Source organism: Colobus angolensis, unplaced genomic scaffold, assembly GCF_000951035.1.
Source record: "Colobus angolensis palliatus isolate OR3802 unplaced genomic scaffold, Cang.pa_1.0 Scaffold80, whole genome shotgun sequence".
NCBI classification, from domain to species: Eukaryota; Metazoa; Chordata; class Mammalia; order Primates; family Cercopithecidae; genus Colobus; species Colobus angolensis.
Genome location: NW_012121821.1, coordinates 352,395 through 365,809, shown reverse-complemented (window position 1 = coordinate 365,809; position 13,415 = coordinate 352,395). Strand labels below are relative to the sequence as shown.

Below are 13,415 nucleotides of genomic sequence, written 5' to 3'. Positions count from 1 at the left end.
TTGTTCATTACAAAGACCTCCATTTCATAATGCAGTGTAGAGAAAAAGAACACTGAGGAGATGTTTTCAGTTGAATAAGCTGAATATTGTCAAGGTGATTTCTGCAAGAAACAGCTGAAGATCCTGAAAAGATCAGGGTATGTGTGGGTGAACCAGACAGGAAGGTATGTGTGGGTGAACCAGGTAGGAAGGTAAGTGTGGGTGAACCAGGTAGAAAGATGTTGCAGAGGATGCTGCAGTCCTGCCCAGAGCACTGCTCCGGGACTGAAGTAATCAGTCTTCTAGATGCCAAGATTGTTGGCTGTGAATGGCTCATAGCTGAGTTCCTCCCCAGTAATGGTCCTTGGCTAAAAAGAGCCACTTCACCCAAGATTCTGCTCCCTTGCTGGGGCCATCTCAGTTCCAGAGCTCCTCTGTGGTATTAACTCAAGCCTTGGATAATAACAACCAAACCCATCGAAATAAGTGTGTGTGTATGACAGTGATAGTATCCTACAACATTTAGACATCCCTAAAGTAACAATGCGGTTATAAACACCTCGAAGTTGTGGAATCCATAAGATAAGTTCTCCAAGATGTGGAGCAGTAAGAGTACTGGGGAGAAGATGGCTCTTAGGAATGTACCTAAAGTGGGAGTTGAACAATGAGAACACATGGACACAGGAAGGGGAGCATCACATACCGGGGCCCACTGAGGGGTAGGGGGCTAGGGGAGGGATAGCATTAGGAGAAATACCTAATGTAGAAGACGGGTTGATGGGTGCAGCAAACCATTATGGCATGTGTATACCTATGTAATAAACCTGCACGTTCTGCACATGTATCCCAAAATTTAATTTAAAAACAAAAACAAAAACACAGAAAGACAACAGAGGAAGGGAGAAAGACAGAAGCCTTTGGCCCTAAGAAGAATCATTCATGAACATTAATGGCAAGAAAGAGTTAAAAGTAAAAGTGCTGAGTCCACATTTCTGCTGTCTGTCTTGTTGGGGAGGGGTGGGCAGAAAGAGGATGTCAAAATGATAGGAAGAGCTGTATTTGTTTTGTTTCCTGGGGCTTGGGGGATGCTTCCTGTGGGCTCTGCCAGGAAGTCATCTTTTCTGCCTGAATAATTGGATTTCATGAGAAGCAGATCAGTGGCTCCCATCCATGTCACTGCACAGTCAGAGAGGGTGGGAGGCAGAGCAGCCTACCTAGGAAGCGGCGCTTGCTGCCCGGGTGGGGTGAGAGCAGTCCAAGGGTGAAGGAGCTAGCAGGGCACTTTGTGTCTCACTGTGCAGCATGCACCTGGGTTCCTGTCTGGCTACAAAGTGAACCTTCCCTTCCCAAAGCTGTTCTGGGAGCTTTTATGGGAGTGATGGAATGCTTTTCCCACTGGGTTATTTCTTCTCTGCAGTATCAAAGGCAACCTTGGGCCTCAGCTGCATGTCCAGTGGCATGTTTGTGAGTGGAGCAAACCTGTTTACATAGCAAAAGCTTTCACATCTACTACTGTTCTGGTGGCCCAACTGTGCAGGAGGGGTAGAAGCAAAGGGCAGTCAAAAGCCCTGGCTCTAAAGCTGATAGAGACTGAATGTGTGTCCCCCTCCAAATCTATAGGTTAAATCTTAATGCCCAATGTGATAATATTTGGAGGTGGGGCCTTTGGTAGGTAGGTGATTGGGTCATGAGGCATTAGTGCCCCAGGGAGCTCCCTCACCCCTTCTGTCATGCAAGGTTGAGAATATGACCAGAAGATGGGCCCTTAGTAGGTATTGAATCTGCCTTGATCTTGGACTTCCCAGCCTCCAGAACTGTGAGATATAAACTTCTGTCGTTTATAAGCCCCTCAATCTATGCTAGTTTGTCATAGCAGCCCAAACTGACTAAGATAAAATCCAAGCTTTGCCACTTACTATTGTACAACCTTGACACCTGACAAATTACTTAATCTTCTGGGCTTCAGTTTCCTCAACTATAAAACGAGGATGACAGCACCTTCCTGAAAAGCGTTATGAGAACCTGAGGCAATGAGACCCCAACACAAGGTTGGCCATTACCAAATGAGACAAATGCTTGCTACCGATTCCCCCTTACTAGCTGAGCTCAACCCCAGGACCTAACATGTGCATATACATTCAATTGCCAAAGGGCTACATATCTTTATTTACATTATGTGAACTCTCTGTACTGGTATTTTTACTGAATTATAATTTAATATATATTCTTGGATTTTCTGAAGGTAGATTTTAAAAATGTATTCATCTCATACCTTTCATAGGCTTTCTCCCTATGGTTTCATATTCCAGCCATGTACTGTTGACGCCTAAAAAAATCACCTAAATGTTGATTGGCCCAGATCTCTCTGCCCAACTGCAGACCTGAATACCCCATGGCCCACTGCATACCTCCATTCTTGATGTCTTCAGGCAAGTCAAATTTAACATATTGCAAACTAATGGCCTTTGCCCACCTCCAACTCCCATAAACTTACTCCTCTTCATCTTCTTATACCCATAGAAAAGAAACATAGAATAGTCGTTAAAAGCCTGTACCCAAGAGCCAGTCAGCCTTACTTGGGTTCAAATCTCTTACCACTTACAAGCCATGTAACCTTGGAAAAATTATTTAACTTCCCCTCGCCTCAATTTCTTTAAGTGTAAAAAGCAGAATAATTAATAGTACCAATAAGATGTATAGGAATTAACATGCTAATGCCTGTATACACTTGGATGGGGGCCTGGCAGAGCTAAGAGCTCAATGAATGTTATTGTTACTATTAACTCACTCCATGGGATATAAAAAGATTTCTCTCTGATGGTAGAAACCATCAAAGAGAAATCAAACTATTCTCCGTTGAATGATCAGCTCCTGGCACAGTGCCTTGCACATATTAGATGCTCATTATATTTTTTAACTGAGAAAAAATTTCTGCAGCTTATTATAAAATTACTATGAAGAGACTGTCAATATTTCGTTCCTTGAATGACCATTAATACAGAAATATGTACTAAGAAAAAAAAATACTGTTTCTCCTGGTACACTGGCATACTTTCCTCTACCAGATAATAGGTGATGTACAACTCATTGCATTTTCCTTTCTGAAACTTTCGAGAAACATACAAACTTGCGATTAATTTGTAGTAGCCAGACTTAGCCTAGATTTCCTGGTACCTATTACTTTGAAGAGCCCCTTTTCTTATTTTAATGAAAATTGGCTAAAGTAATTTTTAGATGTATTCATTTATTTTTAAAAAACCTATCTATATATTTAGTGAGTACTTTTTAATGTTAAGCACTGTGCTAACAACAATAATGAATTGTTGTTGTTATTGCTAAACAAAAGAAAGCGTCTGTGCTAGGAGATGGCACTGGGAGAAGAAATGGATGGAAGGCAGGAGTAGGATAGAGGACAGGAAAGAGGCCAGGCTCAGAAAGGAAAGAAAAAAGCAGCAGAAGCAAAGTGGACTCACTAAGTGGCTAGTGTCTGTGATGGTTAATAATGGCTCACTATGCTTGCTGAACAACTACAACACTGATCATAAAGTGGAAAAAACTCTTCTGAAGATCTAGGCCAGTGGAGGCACCCTGCACAATCCCTGGGCCCAGCTGGGACTGAAAGAGAACAACAGCCTATCAGCAGAAATCTGAAGCAATGAACAAGAAAAAAGAATGTCATCTTACCTAACAAAGTGTACCAAATCTTCCAAATAATTTAAGATGGGCTGCAATAAAGGGTAATAAACATATTTTAATTCACAATTACATCACTCATTTAGACAAACTGTATATGTCGTTATATGCATATGGCTGATTTAATTACATAGAAAGTCTACCTATAAGTCTTGCTGTGTATAGTTATTCTCAAGTGGGTACTTTCTGTTTAATTAAAGAACTACAATAAGGTATTTTTCTTAGAGTACAAATGACCATGTTGAGGACTGCTAGAATTACAATGATGCCTGTAGAGAAATTTTTCAACAAGACTGCCTTTATCTCCTCATCCTTTAGTACACATAGAGGGAGCTGAGAGGGAGAGAGTTTTACAGAATTGATAGAGTGATCATAAAAGCACAGAATGGTAGGTGCTTCCTTCAAAGGAGTTCTCCTCAGATCATTACTAGCACACACTTCCTCTTATTTTAAACAGAATTCTAACACACTCAGGATCTGATTTCCAAACCTGTAGTGGAAATAAGTTAAATGTAGAAAGAGTCAAGAAGTGCCAACAAGGAAGGATAATGTGATAATACATATCCTAAGAAAAGCAGACAGAAGAACTAAAAATATCACAGCCAGGTGGGGTCATTCTACTCAACAGAATCCAGGCTCATTGGCATCATTATATCAGACAACAGGGTTAAATTATTTTCAGCAAAGTTTAAGATATCAGTCAAGGAAATGCTAGAAATATGTTAGAAAAAGGCTTTCCACTCAAAGGATCAAGTCCTTTTTTTTTTTTTTTTTCTAACTGGCACGTTAGGAGGAGGAACTGTAAGTCCTTTTTCAAAACACTTGGCTACATTGAGGATTTTTCAAAAAATATTCACACATTTTACTGTTAAGAGACAGCTTTGGTGAAACCCAAGTGAACTTCTAAAATAAAATCCCAATTACAATTTTAGAAAAAACCACCAGCTTCACCTCTTACGTATGCAGCATATTGTATTAACTGCAGATCAAATGGATCACAGACATTCTCAAGAATCACTTGAGAATGTCGGTGATCACTAGTTGAGCTGACGTCAAATTCAATGGACCTGACTGATATTTTTTAACCACAAAAAAAAAACCCATCCTATCATCCAGGTCTCCACTTAGAAGAAAATAATTAGTTCATTTTTTGGCATGATGACAAGACCTAACAGCCATTCCTTTTTTTAATTCAAACAGAAGGACAAGGGATTACAGTTAATCTTGGCAGTTGTACCAAACTGCAAAAGCGCAACAGTAGGAGAGAAAAGGTTTTTGGGGAAAAGAAAGCTGACTAATTTAATATATATTTATCAGGCATTAATGTTACCTCAAATATCTTATTTACCACAATGAATGTATTTTTCATAGACCAGCAACACTAAACGATGCCAAACATCACTTCCATTCAGAAGCCATTAAGTTTCTGACGCTCAGTCTCTAGAGAACACCCAGAAGAAACAATCCCAGCTCTCATCTAGAGTACAACGGCCTTTATCAGGCCGCGGGAAGGTGATGTACAACTGTGGCAATGATAAGCAGCTACTTGTTTTTAGGCGGCCTCCACTGTCCATATGCCGATGATGCATAATTCATAAGACATGCCACATGCCGCCTGAGGCAGGTGCCCTTGTGAGCCTTCTGGTCACACTCTGAGGCATGTTGCCTCCAATGATGATAACCCTGGAATGTAAGAAACAAACGGAGGCACAAACAATTTCCCTAAATACTGTTTTTAAGCTGATAGTTAGCGGTCTGCTGAACACAGAATACAATTAAGAACAATTAGCCATTCAGTGGCACAACCACAGACAGTTCTCCTTGTGGCCTATATTTTAAACAAAGAGCCCAGCTTCCAGGCAGAATCCTCAACTATCCTGCAAACGAAGGAAGTATAAAAACTGCTTCCTATTTCCTGGCTGACCTCAATTCCAGGCAGCAAACCCCCACCCCCTTAACACGTGGCCCATCCCCTTCCTCCCCTGACACAAACACTCCTTGATCATAGCTCTTCTGCTCGGCATTTTTTTTTTAAGTAGGGGAAAAGATAAGCAGTTGTATGAGAAAGACGCATTTGACATAGTATCAGGTTGGGCCACAGAAGAAGGGGCAGGATGGAGTGGGGGATGGAAGGAGAGAAGAAGTTCAGTAGTAAGAAATGGGAGACAGACGCCAGGTGCGGTGGGTCATGCCTGTAATCCCAACTCTTTGGGAGGCCGAGGTAGGTGGATCACTTGAGCCCAGGAGTTCGAGACCAGCCTGGCCAACATGGTGAAACCCCGTCTCTACTAAAAATACAAAACTTAGCCAGGCATGGTGGCGGGCGCCTGTAATCCCAGCTACTTGGGAGGCTGAGGCAGGAGAATCGCTTGAACCCAAGAGGTAGAGGATGCAGTGAGTCGAGACTGCGCCACTGCACTCCAGCCCAGGCAACAGAGAGAAACTCTGCCTCAAAAAAAAAAAAAAAAAAAACAAAATTAATCAGAAAAATTATGAAAAAAAAAAAAAAAAAAAAAAGGGAAGAAAAAAAAAGAAAAGAAAAGGGAGAGAAAGAACGCTTCATTTCTACAAGAGAAAATGGTTAGGAGTGAAGACAGCACACTCAACTGGACCTGACAGTTGCAGAGACTTTACAGATCTTTAGGTTCAATCTCTTCATTTCACAGAAGGGAATAAAAGTTTGGAGCCATGGAGCCACCTTCCAGGGTCATGTCAGGTGTTTATCCTAATTAGAGCTTCTCTAAGTAGGAGCACCCTTGGGAGAAAATGCTAGCTTAACACTAGGAATAATTATTCTTCTCCTGAGAAACAACTTGTTTTTTCCTTCTTGGTTGCTGTTCACAAGCTGGTGTTTAACAGATCAGGTTTCCCTTTTCATGCGAAGGAAACCTTCACAGGCAGCCAGGGGCCCCTCATTAACCCGCACTTCAAGCACTATGGGGTGCACTTATCTCAGTCTCCTTTCTAGCTTCCCTGGATGCCTTTTTTCCTCCTCCTTTCTTTCGGATCTTCCATTTAACATTTTTGTTCTTTTGTATTTTATGAATCCTTGCAAGCTCCCTTAAGCCTTTTCTGAAGCAAAAACAGTATATTACAAATACCTTATATAACACTTGCCATTCCAAGGAACATGAAATACTTTCTTTGTTCATATAGTCTCACTGGAACTTGCTGAGGAGGGAGGTTGAGTAATGTAAAGACTCCTCTACTTTACATCCTCCCATTAAGAGTCTGAGACCTGTCTTGGGATTGGTACTCTTATACTTATCTTCTCAGAATATACTTCCTCTTAAGTAAGAATTGGTCTACTAATTGACCACTCAGTGCAGAGTTTTTTGTTTTCTAGACAAGGTCTTGCTCTGTAGCCCACGGTGGATCTAGTGTGCAATGGTGTGATCACAGCTCACTGCAGCCTTGATCTCCTGGACTCAAGTGATCCTCCTGCCTCAGCTTGCCAAGTAGCTGGGACTACAGGCACAAGCCATCACACCTGGCTAATTTTTGTATTTTGTACAGATGGGATCTTACCATGTTGTCCAGGTTGGTCTTGAACTCCTGGGCTCAAGCCATTTTCCCACCTCAGCCTCTTGAAATGCTGTGATTACAGGTATGAGTCACTGCACCCAGTTCAGATTTTTATATCAAAAAAGTTATCACAGTTTGCTCAGATGAAATTGAAAAGTATATTAGCAAACCTTATGCCTTTAAGGTCAACTTTCATTCAACTTAAAGGAATTTCAGGCTGAAAAAAAAAACAAACTCTAAAAACACTTCTCAAGAAATTTCACAAACAGTAGTAGAAGGTGCTAACATGATAAAAGTTATTGCTTCACTCTATTTCCATATGTGTGCAAACAGCATGATAATCTATACCACCTTCCAGCTGTTTATCTACACCACACAAGGCAGCATTGTTATTTGGACAAAATTGCCTAGAAAGGAAGAAAAGAGGAACAGGGAAGGCAATCAAGTATTCTTTTTTGCTCACTTTCCTGTAAGGATGGGATTAGCTTGGGCTAAGGTAAGGGGTCTTTCTCAAACTTCAGGACACAAGCAACCTGCCAGTAAAAACCCACCATGGCTCCACAGTAACAGGTGACAGGCAAGCACAACCAGACACCCTGGCAAGCCTAGAAGACTCTACCCCGAACCAGGGCGACATCTGCTCTTCCACCTCGACAAGGGCTCCTAAAAATCCCTACATAATTCATGGGACTCAAAGAGAGGTGAAATGTGAACTGGCTAAAATGTAAGCATTTACATTTAGAAGCAGAGGAGGCACCAAACCAGGCTCAGAAATACAAAAACAGGCCTTTGGTGTGGCTCTGCAGCTCCCACCTCTACTCTCCTGTGCATCTCCCTTGCCCTGGGCCCTCTAAGAAGGTGTTCTTCTCTGGCCACATGGACAGCTTTGGGTCCTCATCTCAGTAGAAACTGCTGAGGGTTCCTCTCCGGAGACTGTTACACATGGCTTAGTCCACACAGACAGTGTGCCAATGTGTAAAACACTCAACTTACTTTTTGGCTGACCTGGTCATCCAGGGCTGCCTGCTGCTGTGTGGGGAGATGTTGGAGATTCCAGGCCAACTGTGCCACGGGGCGCTTCTGGACACAGTGTGCTGTTTCCACACGCTGTGAAGGGGCACGCAATACCAGGAAAAAAACAAAGACTCCTGATGTGGGTAAAAAGAATAAAGAATAAGAAAGAGCTGTGGCTTCGCATTTAGAGTGTACCCGTTTTATTAGTTATTAGTGAGGGAGAGCAGTTTAAGGCGAGCTCCTGGGTGTTAATATAACATGCTACACGTCTCATTAAGAAGCTACAAAAGGCCGTTTATTGTTCTCACACTAAAGGTCCCTGTACACACAGAAATCAAAATGTGAGGATTTTCCTGTCTTAGTCCTAAGGGAGATCAGTCTTTGAAGAGGATATCAAGCTATCCAAATTCAGCATCCCTGCTTTAATTAATCTACCATATGGGGCCCAGATGTCATAGACAAGTTGCATTTGAACTAAGTAATTCATAAAATAATACTACATTTCATTCACGGTATGGATAATGCTAAATTATCCACTTCTAAAGAGAAATGTTCTTGGGGTTTCTGGATTTCCTTTATCCCCAGTTCTATAGATTATATGTAAAATGGTACACATATAGATATACAACTTGTCACCAAGATGAAAGGACTTTTAAAGACCCACCTCTCTTTTTATGCTGTACAATTATGGGCCGTTGTCAGCAACATCCCAGTTTTTCCTACTACAGGAAATAATTCTAGCCTGGAATTCTTAGGTTTCTACAATCTAATCCCAGCTTAATTTTTTGACTCAGTTATCATGACCAACAAATGTGCAACATCCACTAATCCCAACATGAGATTCATGTGCCAAATACTGAGCACATTTTCACTCTTTGCTGTTTTTCTTTTCTTCCCTCTCCTCTGCTTTGTATCCCTAGCTCCTAGAATGTTAACTGGGCATAGAACAGGCATTCACTCCAAACTATGAATTAAGTACCACATCTCTCCACTGATATGGCACTCTCTCATTTGAAAAAGCAGAGGGAAAACAGAAAGAATTGGAATTAGTAAATTTGGATTTGGGTCCTTAGGCAAGTGGTATCCTTTTAACTTCAGTTTCATCATCAGTATAGGGAATAATTATTTATGTATTATCCACTTTGCAGAATTGTTTTTCAGATCGAAGTCAATCTTGGATATTGTTACAAGTTAGCAAAGTTAGGAAGTTAGCAAATTGTAGAATTGATGTATCAGTGAGAGAACTTTTGGCCTAGTTCAAACTGGCTTTACACAATAAGGTAATTCGTTATCTTACAAACCTATAAGTAGAACAAAAGAAAGTAGTTCACCTACGACATGCTGGCTGAACAATGGTATTGATGACTCTGGTGCCTTCTATGTCTTCACTGTACTGTCTACACTTGTCTACTGGTTCCTCTTGTGCAGCAGCTCTGGGTGTCATATGAGACCGGATAAAGTCCATAGACAATGAAGGGTCATCTCTTTTAGTGTCTACAAAAGTTCTCTGAAGCGGCCGGGCGCGGTGGCTCAAGCCTGTAATCCCAGCACTTTGGGAGGCCGAGATGGGCGGATCACAAGGTCAGGAGATCGAGACCATCCTGGCTAACACGGTGAAACCCCGTCTCTACTAAAAAATACAAAAAAACTAGCCGGGCGAGGTGGCGGGTGCCTGTAGTCCCAGCTACTCGGGAGGCTGAGGCAGGAGAATGGCGTGAACCCGAAAGGCGGAGCTTGCAGTGAGCTGAGATCCGGCCACTGCACTCCAGTTTGGGCGACAGAGCGAGACTCCGTCTCAAAAAAAAAAAAAAAAAAAAGTTCTCAGAAGCATCTGAGCACATGTCCCCTTGCTGTCCCATAGGCCAAAACCGGGCTACATATCCAACTATAAACCAATTTCTGATCACTGGAAAGGAACTAACATAACTGAAGAAAATTGGAGCTCTTCCAATACAGAAAGGGACTATGCTTACGGGGGAGGCAACTTGTCTCTGATGCAATAATAACCCATAAATTTGAAATTTCATCATTATTATGGTATTACTACTCTTCAAGCTCCAGCTCGAGCCCCACTTCCTCTACATATCCTCACTACCCAAGCCCAATCCTCTGGATTCCCGTATCTCTTACTGTACTTCTCATTTGGTACTCCCTGCACACTGTTGGGCAGTTTCTTTTTAAAAAATAACTGTTATTATGACACTAGTAACAAATATTCACTTAAGAAAATTCAGAAATATATAAAGAAAATAAAAGTCACTCCTACTCTCATCAGAGGAGATAACCACTATTAAATTTTTGGAATATTATCTTCCACCTTTTTCCCTTTGTTCTGTTTGCGTCGGTTGATGTATGAAAGAAGAGTCTCTTTTTTTGGGTATAAATGTTCCTAGATTTCCCAGCTAAAATTTAAACTCACTAAGAGCTGGAATTCTCCATGTTTCTTTCCAATCTTTCATAACAGTTACAGGATCTCAAGACACTTGCTGCTTCATATTTCTGTAGATTACACAAAGAAACTTTAATCTGCTCTATTTCTTTGGGGGATTAGGAAGAAGATTAAATACAGTAACATCACAAAACATACCCAATAATTTTTCAGATATTCCTTTTTACCAATACTTATGAGAAAACTTATTAAACTTTCTGGCAATAAAATACCCAGTGATATACTGTTTTCTGTGAGTGTTATTTTTAGACCAGAAAGTATTGTGTCATTTCCTTGATATTTAGCAATTTCATTTATACTTATAATTGAAGCCATTCTACTGCTTAAAGATATGATACCAAACTATGTAGATTAAATATAATTTTAGAATGTATGATTCTCAGAAAATTCACTTCATAAAAGATAAATTCACCAGAACTTTTGTGTAAATCAGTGTTTCTATACAACCAAGTAACATTTTCAAAGTGTTGGATTAAGTGGTTATTTGAAAAAAATAGAACATACATATAATAATAAAATAAATGGCTTTCAACTAATTTATCTGCCTTTTGGTCTCAGGTTTTGCCAACAGAGTTTTCTTAAATTAAGGCACAATTCCATGTGGCATAAAGCCCATGATAAATATTCCATTGCTCAGACTCTCCATATGACTTCATGGTCTCATTTTTATTTAAAAAAACACTTACTTTTTGAATATCTACTGTGTGCCAGGCTCTGTGCCAGCCACTGGGAATTGAGTGGTGTGGAAAAACAAAGACATACCCTGCTCTCCCGATGTTTGCAGGCTGGTGGAGAGCCAAGGGCACTAGGGGAAATTAAGGCTTTTTGTTCTAATGACAACCCCCAATGACAAAGCACCTGATTCTCACCACCATCTTTTTGCCTTTCTATTCTCCATCTCCACTAATTAAACAAGAACAAACATGTCTACAATGAAACACAGGAGTTTAGATTAAAATAGTTACTGGGAAAAAAATGAGGTGAGGTAGGGATATTATAGAACCTCTTCAGGAAATGAATGAAAATATGTAGAATAACCTGAAAGTCCAGAGGAAAGGGCCAGGCAGGGGATGAGATGCTTCCTCAAATTTCCTTCCACTCTTGTTAACTTATTGCAGTTAGTCTTTGAGGTATCCAGGGAATCGGTCAGTCTATAGATATTTATGGAGCAGATTGGGGCGGGGGGGAGGGGGGCTCAGATCCTGGAAAAATCAGAGATTATGGACCAATGAAGGCCCAATATAAGCTTGAAATAATAATGTATGAAAATAGACAAAAATATAAGAGTTGTTGCCAAGTAGGTTGTGCACAGAGCAAACAATGGAGCTGTGTAAAGGGTTCTACGAGTTCAGAGGAAAGAAGGATTCTGATGTGCCAGGATATTCCAAGGACTTAGTGGAAGTGGTGGGATAGCTGCAGGGTTTCTTAGGATAGGTGGAATGGAGGCAGAAAGAGAGATGGGGGAAGCCATCTCCCTTGGGAGGCCAACCCAATGGGACTGACTCAAAAGCAGCTGGCAGTACGGGAATAGAGCTCAGTCAGGAGGTGGGATCCAGGTTTACTGACTTGAGAGGTAAGGCCGGAAAGATAGACAGCTGAAGCAACACGATGGATGGGCTCTCTGAGAGTTGACATGCCTTGTCAAGTGCAGAGCTTCCATGTGGGCAAGAATTAACTGACATAAGTAGGAAGAGTCTCCTTGTTTTTTCAGGTTAAGGGGTTTTCACTCTAATGAATGTTATATCTCAGGGCCAAAGGACAATATTCCTAAGGGCTTTGGACACAACTTCTCTACTTGAAGCTTTACTTTGGCATAGAGGTTATTTTAAAGTGACAAGGATGGCTTTTTTCCTTGGATGCCTTCCCACATGTGCCAGAATTACTTATATTTATAGTAAGTGGCTCGTCCTTTTTATTAACATTGCTGTGACATCGCTGATTTCAATTTTACCTTATGCAACACTAAAAACTTCCATGAATTACCATTGGTTCACTTACAATTTGCAAGATTGCTTCATTAAACCTGGGACTAGTTATTAAAGTTTTATGAGCTCCACGGGTTTCCTCACATTAGATTCAAGCTCTGACTATTCAAGCTTTTTGTTCTAAATGGTTCACTTTTAGTGTACTTGTGCATCCCTTTAAAAAAGAAATGGAAAAGAAAGATAGTTCTTTTAACACTGTCCTTTAAAATAGTCCCAAAATGTAGCAAGATACTTACCGTCTTTTCTCTGTTTTCTAAATAGCATTTATTAGATAGAATGTTTTAAATATTCAGTACTGGTTAAACTGCTTTTTGTGTTTGTGTGTGGGTTTTTTGTTTGTTTGTTTTTGGTATGCTTCTAATCTCAGCTAGGGATATGGGTTCATAGACATTAATAGTCCCCATGCCCCCAGTTTACTGAATGAAAAGTGGTTTCCTTTTCTCCATCCTTACACTTCCCCACCACATATAACCTAGGTATGCACCTGTGTATTATCCCTCTACTCATGCATTCTTTGGGTGCCAAAGAATGAACCCCTCTCCCAAAATACGCTCTCCCAAGAATGGCAAAACTACCATTCTGCCTGCAAGTAGATATGGTTCTTTTTTATTTTTATTTTTATTTTTCCCGAGACAGAGTCTCACTCCGTCGCCAGGCTGGATTGTGGTGGCATGATCTCAGCTCACTGCAACCTCCGCCTCCCGGGTTCAAGTGATTCTCCTGCTTCACACACCACCAAGCCCAGCTAATTTTTGTATTTTTAGTAGAGA

At 40.9% G+C, this 13,415-nt stretch overlaps 1 protein-coding gene across 2 annotated transcripts in view; it reads right to left on the bottom strand.

The window, feature by feature from the left end:
• The window catches only part of SRGAP1 (SLIT-ROBO Rho GTPase activating protein 1), a 317,024-nt gene that overhangs the window by 202,108 nt on the left and 101,501 nt on the right, over positions 1-13,415 (bottom strand). The gene's annotated exons all lie outside the window — the stretch shown is intronic.